The sequence below is a fragment of the Mobula hypostoma genome, chromosome 22, assembly GCF_963921235.1.
Source record: "Mobula hypostoma chromosome 22, sMobHyp1.1, whole genome shotgun sequence".
NCBI lineage: Eukaryota > Metazoa > Chordata > Chondrichthyes > Myliobatiformes > Myliobatidae > Mobula > Mobula hypostoma.
This window is the reverse complement of record NC_086118.1, coordinates 60223612-60236549: the sequence shown is the minus strand read 5'-3', so window position 1 is coordinate 60236549 and position 12938 is coordinate 60223612.

Here is a 12938-nt window from a genome sequence, read left to right as displayed (position 1 = left end):
TTGGCATCCAGCTTAATGGTGCATTACCGCCACCCTCTGCTCCGGAGTGTGCACTACACATACATTCTAAATCCCTTCACCCAATCACACACACACACACAAACCTACACTTTACCCTCCCATCTTTGACCATCCTAATACCCTATTCCTGTTTATCCGTCATCTCCTATAAAAAAAAACCCCTGTACCCCTTAAAAACGCTAAAAATACCCGGACCTGTGTTCTCTCACCCATGCCCAGCAACCCTTTTAATGTAAATTCCTGCACCCCCAACTCCCTTAATTTAATTCTCATCATCTCTCTCTGTATCCCATACTTCATGCAACTCAGAACTACATGTTCTACTGACTCCTCTTCCTGACATTCCTCACACAATCCTGTCTAGTGTTTCCCTAGTATCTTCAATGTTTTGTTTAATGCACAGTGCCCCAGCCTTAACCTAGTCCACACAGTTTCCTCTCTTCTGTATCTACTACCTACCCTAGTACCTGCAACACTCTTTTGTATTTGATATCAATGCCTCCCTTTCTCCTCCCTGTCCCACCTTTCTTGCCACATTTGGTTGATTTTTTCCCAGATTACACACTTAACCTCTGCTTTACTGATACTAATGTGCATTTCTACATTTTCTTTGCCAACTCATCCACCCCCTCATTCCCCTTCACCCCTACATGTGCTGGAACCCATAGAAATTTTACCTGACTTCCCTGATTTGCAATTCTTGTAACTAACTGAAGGACTTGATAAAGTACATCTTGCCGACTGTTTGTGTGAAAAGACCTTAAACTTGCTGGAACTGAGGATGAATCTGAACATATCAATGCTTTGCCTTGTCTGGCTTTTTGCACCCATTGTAACGCAACCAACACTGCCAGCATCTCCACTGTAAACACCCCTAACTCAATGTGGGAGGGGCTACTGGAAAGAAAGGTGGCCCACTCAACCCTGCCCCTTTTGCAGATGGGCGGAGCTGCCTCAAACCCCACCCATTCTGGCCATGGGTCAGGACTCTGGCCACCTAGCCAAGGTAACTCAGTGAAGGTTAGGGCAGTTATAATCTCCCATTCTACCCTGCAATGTTCTACAAGTCACAACTGAGTGACCACCCTTCTCCCGTTTCTAACCTGCCCAAATGGCCTTACTGAGCTATCCCCCACAAATACAGAGTCATAGGGAAGTATAGCACTGAAGCAAGCCGTTCAGCCTTTGAGCAGAAAATCCTACAAAAGGTAGTGGATTCGGCCCAGTACATCAGTGATAAAGCCCTCCCAACCATTGAGCTCATCTATGTGAAATCCTGTTGTAGAAAAGCAGCATCCATCATCAAAGATCCTCACTAGCCAAGCCATGCTCTTTTTTTGCTGCTGCCATCAAGTAGAAGATATAGGTGCCACCACCAGGTTCAAGAACAGTTACTACTCCCCAACCATCAGGCTTGTGAACCTTGAACAAAAGGAGATAACTACACTCACTTGAGGACTCTTCTATTTTCTTATTCCATGCTCGTTGTTTATTGCCATTTATTTATTATCTGTATTTGCACAGCTTGTTCCTGATAATCACAGTTTACTGATCCTGTTTAGAGTTACTGTTCTGTAGATTTGCTAATTATGCCCACTGAAAAAGAATCTCAAGATCGTATGTGGTGACATGCATGTACTGTACATTGATAATACATTTTACTTTGAACTTTGAACTTTAGTCCGTGCTGAAACAATTTAAACTGCCTGCTCCCATCAACCTGCACTGGACCATAGCCCTCTGTATCCCTACTATCTATGTATCTATCCAATCTTCTCTGAAATGTTGAAATCAAGCTCACAGCACCACTTGCGCTGCAGCTCAGTCCACACTCTCATGACCCTTAAGCCATGGCCTGTGGTTGTGGTCCTACTCAACCTCAGTGGAAAAAGCCCTCAGTGTAAGACCTACCCTGCTTTGTCCTCCCTAAGTGCAACACCTCACATTTGTCTGCATTAAATTCCATCTGCCATTTTTCAGCCCATTTTTCTACATGATGCAGCTCCCTCTGCAAGCCATGATAGCCTTATTCACCGTCCTCTACACCCCCAATCTTGGTGTCATCTGCAAATTTGCTGATCCAGTTAACCACATTATCATCCAGATCATTGATATAGATGACAAACAACAATGGACCCAACACTGATCCCTTGTAGTGCACTAGTCACAGGCCTCCAGTCAGAGAGGCAACCACCTACTGGCACTCTCTGGCTACTCCCACAAAGCCAATGTCTAATCCAGTTTACTACCTCATCATGAACGCCCAGCCGCTGAATCTTCTTGACCAACCTCTCTTGTGGGACCTCATCAAATGCCTTGCTAGTGTCCCTATAGACAGTACCCACCGCCTTGCCTTCATCCACTTTCCTGGCAAATTCCTAGAAAAACTCTTTAACCTTGGTTTCACATGACCTTCCATGCACAAAGTTACTCTGACTATCCTTAATCAGTCATTGTCTATCAAATACTTACATCCAGTCCCTCAGAATACCTTCCAATAACTTTCCCACAACTGATGTCAGACTCAATGGCCTATAAGCTTGGATACATACATGGAATTATGATGTAGTACCCATTACAGAGACTTAGCTGGCACCAGGGCAGGAATGGATTCTCAATATTCCTGGATTTCAGTGTTTTAAAAGGGATTGGGGAGGGGAGGGGAGGAGGGATGGCATTACTGGTCAGGGATACTATTACAGCTACAGAAAGAGTGGGTAATGTAGCAGGATCCTCTTTTGAGTCAGTACGGGTGGAAGTCAGGAACAGGAAGGGAGCAGTTACTCTATTGGGGGGTATTCTATAGGCCCCCTGGTAGCAGCAGAGATACCGAGGAGCAGATTGGGAGACAGATTTTGGAAAGGTGCAAAAATAACAGGGTTGTTATCATGGGTGACTTTAACTTCCCTAATATCGATTGCCACCTGATTAGTTCCAAGGGTTTAGATGGGGCAGAGTTTGTTAAGTGTGTCCAGGACGGATTCCTGTCACAGTATGTTGACAGGCAGACTAAAGGGAATGCCATACTAGATCTAGTATTAAGTAACGAACCAGGTCAGGTCACAGATCTCTCAGTGGGTGAGCATCTTGGGGACAGTGACCACTACTACCTGGCCTTTAGCATTATCATGGAAAAGGATAGAATCAGAGAGGACAGGAACATTTTTAATTGGGGAAGGGCAAATTATGAGGCTATAAGGCTAGAACTTGCGGGTGTGAGTTGGGATGATGTTTTTGCAGGGAAATGTACTATGGACATGTGGTCGATGTTTAGGGATCTCTTGCAGGATGTTAGGGATAAATTTGTCCCAGTGAGGAAGATAAAGAATGGTAGGGTGAAGGAACCATGGGTGACAAGTGAGGTAGAAAATCTAGTCAGGTGGAAGAAGGCAGCATACATGAGGTTTAGGAAGCAAGGATCAGATGGGTCTATTGAGGAATATAGGGTAGCAAGAAAGGAGCTTAAGAAGGGGCTGAGAAGAGCAAGAAGGGGGCATGAGAAGGCCTTGGCAAGTAGGGTAAAGGAAAACCCCAAGGCATTCTTCAATTATGTGAAGAACAAAAGGGTGACAGGAGTGAAGGTAGGACCGATTAGAGATAAAGATGGGAAGATATGCCTGGAGACTATGGAAGTGAGCAAGGTCCTCAATAAATAATTCTCTTCGGTATTCACCAATGAGAGGGAACTTGATGATGGTGAGGACAATATGAGTGAGGTTGATGTTCTGGAGCATGTAGATATTAAGGGAGAGGAGGTGTTGGAGTTGTTAAAATACATTAGGACGGATAAGTCCCCGGGGCCTGACGGAATATTCCCCAGGCTGCTCCATGAGGCGAGGGAAGAAATTGTTGAGCCTCTGGCTAGGATCTTTATGTCCTCGTTGTCCATGGGAATGGTACCGGAGGATTGGAGGAGGCGAAAGTTGTCCCCTTGTTCAAAAAAGGTAGTAGGGATAGTCCGGGTAATTATAGACCAGTGAACCTTACGTCTGTGGTAGGAAAGCTGTGGGAAAAGATTCTTAGAGATAGGATCTCTGGGCATTTAGAGAATCATGGTCTGATCAGGGACAGTCAGCATGGCTTTGTGAAGGGCAGATCATGTCTAACAAGCCTGTAGAGTTCTTTGAGGAGGTGACCAGGCATGTAGATGAGGGTAGTGCAGTGGATGTGATCTACATGGATTTTAGTAAGGCATTTGATAAGGTTCCACATGGGAGGCTTATTCAGAAAGTCAGAATGCATGGGATCCAGGGAAGTTTGGCCAGGTGGATTCAGAATTGGCTTGCCTGCAGAAGGCAGAGGTCGTGGTGGAGGGAGTACATTCAGATTGGAGGGATGTGACTAGTGGTGTCCCACAAGGATCTGTTCTGGGACCTCTACTTTTCGTGATTTTTATTAACGACCTGGATGTTGGGGTAGAAGGGTGGGTTGGCAAGTTTGCAGAGGACACAAAGGTTGGTGGTGCTGTAGATAGTGTAGAGGATTGTCGAAGATTGCAGAGAGACGTTGGTAGGATGCAGAAGTGGGCTGAGAAGTGGCAGATGGAGTTCAACCCGGAGAAGCGTGAGGTGGTACACTTTCGAAGGATAAACTCCAAGGCAGAGTACAAAGTAAATGGCAGGATACTTGGTAGTATGGAGGAGCAGAGGGATCTGGGGGTACGTGTCCACAGATCACTGAAAGTTGCCTCACAGGTAGATAGGGTAGTTAAGAAAGTTTATGGGGTGTTATCTTTCATAAGTTGAGAGATAGAGTTTAAGAGTCGCGAGGTAATGATGCAGCTCTATAAAACTCTGGTTAGGCCACACTTGGAGTACTGTGTCCAGTTCTGGTCGCCTCACTATAGGAAGCATGTGGAAGCATTGGAAAGGGTACGGAGGAGATTTACCAGAATGCTGCCTGGTTTAGAGAGTATGGATTATGATCAGAGATTAAGGGAGCTAGGGCTTTACTCTTTGGAGAGAAGAAAGATGAGAGGAGACCTGATAGAGGTGTATAAGATAATAAGAGGAATTGATAGAGTGGATAGCCAGTGCCTCTTCCCCAGGGCACCACTGCTCAATACAAGAGGACATGGCTTTAAGGTAAGGGGTGGGGAGTTCAAGGGGGATATTAGAGGAAGGTTTTTTACTCAGAGAGTGGTTGGTGTGTGGAATGCACTGCCTGAGTCAGTGGTGGAGGCAGATACACTCGTGAAGTTTAAGAGACTACTGGATAGGTATTTGGAGGAATTTAAGGTCGGGGTTTATATGGGAGGCAGGGTTTGAGGTTCGGCACAACATTGTGAGCCGAAGGGCCTGTACTGTGCTGTACTATTCTATGTTCTATGTTCTTTTCCTGGTTTATGTTTAGAGCCTTTCTTAAACGGTAGAACAACATTGGCTGTTCTCCAATGTTCTGGTATCTCTCCTGTCACTAAGATAACTCCACTAGGGCCCTGGCAATTTCTGCTCTTGCCTCCTGTAGGGTCTGAGCGCTCACCTTGTCAGGCCCTGGGGACTTACCACCCTGATTTGCCTGAGGGTAGCAAACAGCTCCTCCTCTGTAATCTGTACAGGGTCCATGAAGTTGATGCCACTTTGTCTCACTTCTATAGACTCTGTGTCCATCTTCTAAGTAAATGCAGATGCAAAGAATGCATTTTAGATCTCCCCCATCTGTTCTGACTCCACATATGGATTACCATTCTGGTCTCACAGAGGACCAATCTGGTCCCAAACAATCCTTTTAACTTACCTGTGGAGTCACTTGGGATTCTCCTTCACATTATCTGACAGAGCAACGTCCTGCCATCTTTTAGTCTTCCTGATTTCTTTCTTAAGTGTCTGCTTGCATTGCTTGTCCTCTGTAGGCAACTCATCTGTAGTTAATTGCCTGGACCTGCTATATTTTTTCCCTTAACCTCTGAACAGGGCTTCAATATCTCTTGAAAAACAAGGTTCCCTATACTTACTATCTTTACCTTTTACTCTGACAGACGCGTACAACCTTTGTACTCTCAGAGCGTCACTTTTGAAGGCCTCTCACTTTCCAAGTACATCGTTGGCAGAAAACAGCCAAACCACACTTGCCAGATCCTTTCGGTTACCATCAAAATTGGCCTTTTTCCAATTTAGAATTTCAGCCCACGGACCATACCTGTCATTCTGCACATTTCCTTTGAAACTCATGACATTGTGGTCACTGGGTGCAAAGTGCTCCCCTCCACCTACTTCTGTCTCATTCCCTAATAATAGATCCAGTATTGCACACTCTCTCATTGGGACTTCTACATACTGAAAATCCTCCCGAGGGGCTCTTGTTCCCTCTTCTTTCACCAACAAGGGAGCACCCACTCTTCTCCGAACCTCTGTCACACTTTTGTAAGACCATAAGATATAGGAGCAGAATTAGGCCATTTGGCCCATCGAGTCTGTCCTGCCATTTCATCATGGCTGATCCAATTTTTCTCTCAGCACCAACCTCCATTCCTTTCCCTGTATCCCTCATGCCCTGACCCATCAAGAATATATCAAACTCTGCCTTAAGCATACATAAAGACTTGACCTCCACAACTGCCTGTGGCAATGAATTTCACAGAGTCACCACTCTCTGGCTAAAGAAATTGCTCCTCATCTCCATTCTCAAAGGATGGCCCTCTATTCTGAGGCTGTGGCCTCTGGTCTTGGACACTGCGACTACAGGAAACATCCACTCTATCAAGGCCTTTCACTAATCTATAGGTTTCAATGAGATCACCCCTCATTCTTCTGAATTCCAGTGAATACAGGCCTAGGGTCATCAGACACTCTTCATATGACAAGCCATTCAATTTTGGAATCATATTCGTGAACTTCCTTTAAACACTCTCCAGTTTCAGCACGTCCTTTCTAAGGGGCCCAAATCTGCTCACAATACTCCAAGTGAGGTCTCACCAGTGCTTTATAAAGTTTCAACATTACATCCTTGCTTTTATATTCTAGTCCTCTTCAAATGACATTGTATTTGCCTTCCGCACCACAGACACCGTAGTCAACCCTTTCATTTCTCCTACCAGCATTTTGTGTGTGTTGATTATATTTGCTTTCCTCACCACTGACTCAAACCTGCAAATTAACCTTTAGGGAATCCTGCACAAGGACTCCCAAGTCCCTTTGCACCTCAGTTTTACTTTGTATATTCTCTCCATTTAGAAAATAGTCAACTCTTTCATTTCTTCTACCAAAGTCTATGACCATACACTTCCCAACACTGTATTCGATCTGCCATTTCTTTGTCCATTCTCCCAATCTGTTTAAGTCCTTCTGTGGCCTTTCTACTTCTTTAAAACAACTTCCCCTCCACCAATCTTCATATCTTCTGCAAAATTTGCAACAAAGCCATCAATTCCATCATCCAAGTCATTAACATATAACATAAAAAGAATAGGTCCCAACACAGATCCCTGTGGAACACCACTAGTTACTGGCAGCCAACCAGAAAAGGTACCTTTTATTCCCAATCTTTGCCTCCTGCAAATGAACCACTACTTTATTCATGCTAAAATCCAGGTACTGAATCAACTGATTTTCCTTTGTCCATCCTGCTTATTATTTCCCAAAGAATTCTAAAAGATTTGTCAGGCAAGATTTTCCCTTGAGGAAACCATGCTGACTATGGCTTATTTTATCATGTGCCTCCAAGTACCCTGAGACCTCATCCTTAATAATCGACTCCAAAATCTTCCCAACCACTGAAGTCAGACTAACTGGCATATAATTTTCATTCTTCTGCCTCTGTCCCTTCTTGAAGAGTGGTGTGACATTTGCAGTTTTTCAGTATTCTGAAACCATTCCAGAATCTAGTGATTCTTGAAAGATCATTACTAATGCCTTCAGCCACCTCTTTCAGAACCCTGGTCCAGGTGACTTGTCTACCTTCAGACCTTACAGTTTCCCAAGAACCTTCTCTCTAGTTATGGTAACTTCACACACTTCATGCCCCCTGACACCTGGAATTTCCACCATGCTTTGGTGTCTTCCACAGTGAAGACTATTGCAAAATACTTATACAGTTCAATCACATTTCCTTGTCCCCCATTACTACCTCTCCAGCATTGTTTTCCAGTGGTCTGATATCCACTCTTGCCTCTCTTTTACACTTTATGTATCTGAAGAAACTTTTGGTATCCTCTTTAGTATTATTAAAGAGGAAAGCAAATATTCATCTGTATTCTGGACATTGAGTTGCAAGTCCTGCCCTTCCCTCAGCCATGTTTCTGTTCTGACTCTGATTTCTCAGTTCGCAGAACCAATCTACACATTGGGTTCATCCACCTTCTCTGTCAAGCCTCTTCTATTCCAGTCCTGATGAAGGGTGTTGGCCCAAACGTCGACTGTTTATTCATTTCCATAGATGCCGCCTGATCTCCTAAGTTCCTCCCGCATTTTGTATGTGTTGCTTTGTATTTCCAGTATCGGCAGACTTTCTTGTGTTTAGTATTGATCCCTGCTTTCTCCACAGCCACTCCACTCTCAAGGTCCTACCTCCCTGCCACTCAAGTTTAAACACGCCTGTGTAGCACTTGTAAATCCCCCAGCCAGGACGTTGGTACCTCTCCAGTTCAGGTAGAAATTGTCCCTCTTGTGTAAGTCACCCCAGACCCAGAAAGGTTCCCAATGACCCAAAAACTTGAGTCTCTGCCTGTGCATTTCTCTTTAATATTATTGGGTAGCTCACTTTAATATTCCATCTCTAACTTCATAATCACTTTTTTCATTGCCTTCTGTTGGTATTTAAAAACTTCCCAGTCCTCTAACTTTGGTGAACTTCCCTCAAACCCTCTCCAGTGTCAGCACATCCTTTTTAAGATAAGGGACTCAAAACTACTCACAGTACTCCAGATGAGGCCTCACCAGTGCTTTATGAAGCTTCATCATTACAACCTTGCTTTTATATTCTTGTCCTCTTGAAATGAATGCTAACCTTACATTTGCCTTCCTCATTACAGTCTCAATCTGCAAAGTAACCTTTAGGGAATCCTGCACGAGCACTCACAGCAACAGACACAAAATACTGGAGGATTCCATAGATACTACTCGGCCTGCTGAGTTCCTCCAGCATTTTGTGTGTGTTGCTTAGATTTCCAGCATCTGCATATTTGTTTGTGAAAGCATTCCCAAGTCTCTTTGCACCTCAGATCTTCGAAGTTTATCTCCAGTTAGAAAATAATCTACCCTTTCATTTCTTCTGCCAAAGTGCATGACCATACACTTCACTGTATTCCATCTGCCACTTCTTTGCCCATTCTTCTAATCTGTCCAAGTCCTTTTGTAGCCTCTCGACTTCCTCAGAACTATTCGCCACTCCAGCTATCTTTGTATCATCACCAAACTTTGTAACATCCAAGTCATTGACATATAATGTAAAAAGAAGTGGTCCCAACACAGCCAGCCAGCCAGAAAGGCTCCTTTTCTTCCCACTCTCTGCCTCCTGCCAATCAGTCACTGCTTTATCCATTCTAATACATTTCCTGTAACACCATGGGCTCTTAATTTGATAAGCAGTCTCATGTGTGGCACCTTGTCAAAGGCCTTCTGAAAATCCAAGTGCACAACATCAACCAATTGTTTGTCCTGCTTGTTATTTCTTCAAAGAATTCCAACAGATTTTCAAGCAAGATTTTCCTTTAAGAAAACCATGCTTACTATGGTCTATTTTATTATCCGCCTCCGTACCCCAAAGTCACATCCTTAACAATTGATTCCATCATCTTCCCAACTACTTCCCAACTAGCAGGTACAGAGGAGATGTCGGGGTAAGTTTTTTACACAGAGAATGGTGAGTGTGTGGAATAGGCTGCTGGTGACAGTGGTGGAGGTGGATACAATAGGGTCTTTTAAGAGACTCCTGAATAGGTACATGGAGCTTAGAAAAATAGAGGGCTATGGGTAACCCCAGGTAATTTCTAAAGTAACTACATGTTCGGCACAGTATTATGGGCCAAAAGGCCTGTATTGTATTATAGGTTTTCTAGTCCTGGTGATTTATCTACCTTCAGACCTTTCAGTTTCCCAAGAACTTTGTCCCTAGTAACGGCAACTTCAGACACTTCTGACCCCTGGCACCGAAGAATGTCCACCATTCAGCTGGTGTCTTCCACAGTGAAGGCTGTTGCAAAATACTCATACATTTTGTCTGCCATTTCCTTGTCCGCCATAACTACCTCTCCAGCATCGTTTTCCAGTGGTCTGATATCCACGCTCACTTCTCTTTTACACTTTACGCATCTGAAGAAATTTGTGGTATCCTCTTTAATATTATTGGCTAGCTTACTTTTGTATTCCATCTTTTCCTTTTTAATTACAATTTTAGTTGCCTTCTGTTGTTTTTTAAAAGCTCCCCAATCTTCTAACTTCCCACTAATCTTTGATTTATTATATGTCCTCTCTTTGGCTTTTATGTTGACTTTGACTTCCCTTGTTAGCCACGGTTGTGTCATCTCACCTATAGAATACTTCTTCCTCTTTGGAATGTATATATTCCATGCTTTCCAAATTGCTTCTAGAAATTCCAGACATTGTTGTTCCAACATCTCTGTTAGTGTTCTTTTCCAATCAACCCTGGCAAACTCCTGTCTCATGCCTCTGTTATTCCCTTTACTCCACTGTAATACTGATACATCTGACTTCAGCTTCCCCCTCTCAAATTTCAGGGTGAATTTGAACATATTATGATCACTTTCCCCTAAGGGTTCTTTTACCTTAAGCTCTCTAATCAATTCTGGTTCATTGCACAACACCTAATCCAGAATAACTGATCCCCCAGTGGGCTCAACCATCAGCTACTCTAAAAAGCCATCTGATAAGCATTCAAGAAATTCCCATTCTTGAAATCCCACACCAACCTGATTTTCCCAATCTACCTGCATATTGAAATCCCCATTGTCTATTGTATCCACTTTTCAAGGGAGAGAGACAGAAGAAAGGAAATTATACACCAATTAGTCTGATACCAGTGGTTGGAAGGATGTTGGAGTCGATTATTACAGATGAGGTCTCAGGGTACTTGGTTGAACATGATAAAATAGGCCGTAGTCAGCATGATTTCGTTAAGGGGAAATCTTGCCTGACAGATCTGTTGGCATTCTTTAAAGAAATAACAAGCAGGACTGACAAAGGAGAATCAGTTGATCTTGAGTACTTGGATTTTCAGAAGGCCTTTGACAAGGTGCCACACTGCTTAACAAGCTACGAGCCCGTGGAAATGTGCTAGAATGGATAAAGCAGTGGATGATTGGCAGGAGGCAAAGAGTGGGAATAAAGGGAGTCTTTTCTGGTTGGCTACTGGTGATTTGTGGTATTCCACAGGGGTCTGTGTTGGGACCAACTCTTTTTACATTATATGTCAATGACTTGGATGATAGAATTGATTGCTTTGTTGCAAAATTTGCAGATGATACAAGGATAGCTGGAGGGGCAGGTAGTTTTGAGGAAGTAGAGAAGCTACAGATGGACTTAGACATATTAGGAGAATGAGCAACGAAATGGCAGATGGAATACAGTGTCGGGAAGTGTATGGTCATGGACTTTGGTAGAAGAAATGAAAGGGTTGACTATTTTCTAAATGGAGAGAAAATACAAAAAAAATCTGAGGTGCAAAGGGACTTGGGAATCCTTATGCAGAATTCCCTAAAGGTTAATTTGCAGGTTGAGCCTGTGGTGAGGAAGGCAAATACAATGTTAGCACTTCTTTCAAGAGGACTAGAATATAAAAGCAAGGATGTAATGATGAAACTTTATAAAGTACTGGTGAGGCCTCACTTGGAGTATTGAAAGCAGTTTTGGGCCCCTTATCTTAGAAAGGATTAGAAACTGGAGAGGATTCAAAGGAGGTTCACGAAAATGATTCCAAGATTGAATGGCTTGTCATATGAGGAGTGTCTGATTACCCTGGGCCTGTATTCACTAGAATTCAGAAGAATGAGGGGTAACCTCATGGAAGCCTATCGAATGGTGAAAGGGCTTGAAAGAGTGGATGTGGAGAGAATGATTCTGATGGTGGGAGAGTCTAAGACTGGAGGCCACAACCTCAGAATAGAGGGCCGTCCTTTTGGAGCGGAGATGAGGAAGAATTTCTTTAGCCAAAAAGTGGTGAAGCTGTAGAAGCCAAATCTTTATGTAAAGTGCCGATAAGAAGTATTCACCCCCCCGCCCCCCCCGGAAGTTTATTTTGCGTCAAAGTGAAAACTGATCTGTGCAAAGCAAGCTAAATTATTACAAATATAAAACACACAATAATTGATTGCATGAATATCCATTCCCTTTAATATGACACACCAAATCATCACTGGTGCAGCCAATTAGTTTTAGAAGTCATATAATTAGTTAAATGGAGAACACCTGGGTACAGTCAAGGTGTTTCAATTGATTGTAGTAAAACTACACCCGTATCTAGAAGGTCCAACTGCTGGTGAGTCAATATCCTGGAAAAAACTACACCATGAAGATAAAAGAGCACTCCAAGCGACACCACAAAAAGGTTATTGAAAAGTGCAAGTCAGAAGAAGGATACAGGAAAATTTCTAAGTCACTGAATATCCCTTGGAGTACAGTTAAGTCAATCATCAAGAAATGGAAAGGAAGGTCTTTATTCTTTGGAGGAGCATAGAAGGTTGAGGGGGGGACTTGATAGAGGTGTTTAAAATTATGAGGGGGATAGATAGAGTTGACGTGGATAGGCTTTTTCCATTGAGAGTAGGGGAGATTCAAACAAGAGGACAAGAGTTGAGAGTTAAAGGGCAAAAGTTTAGGGGTAACATGAGGGGGAACTTCTTTACTCAGAGAGTGGTATCTGTGTGGAACGAGCTTCCAGCAGAAGTGGTTGAGGCAGGTTCTATGTTGTTGTTTAAAGTTAAATTGGATAAATATATGGATAGGAAAGGAATGGAGGGTTATGGG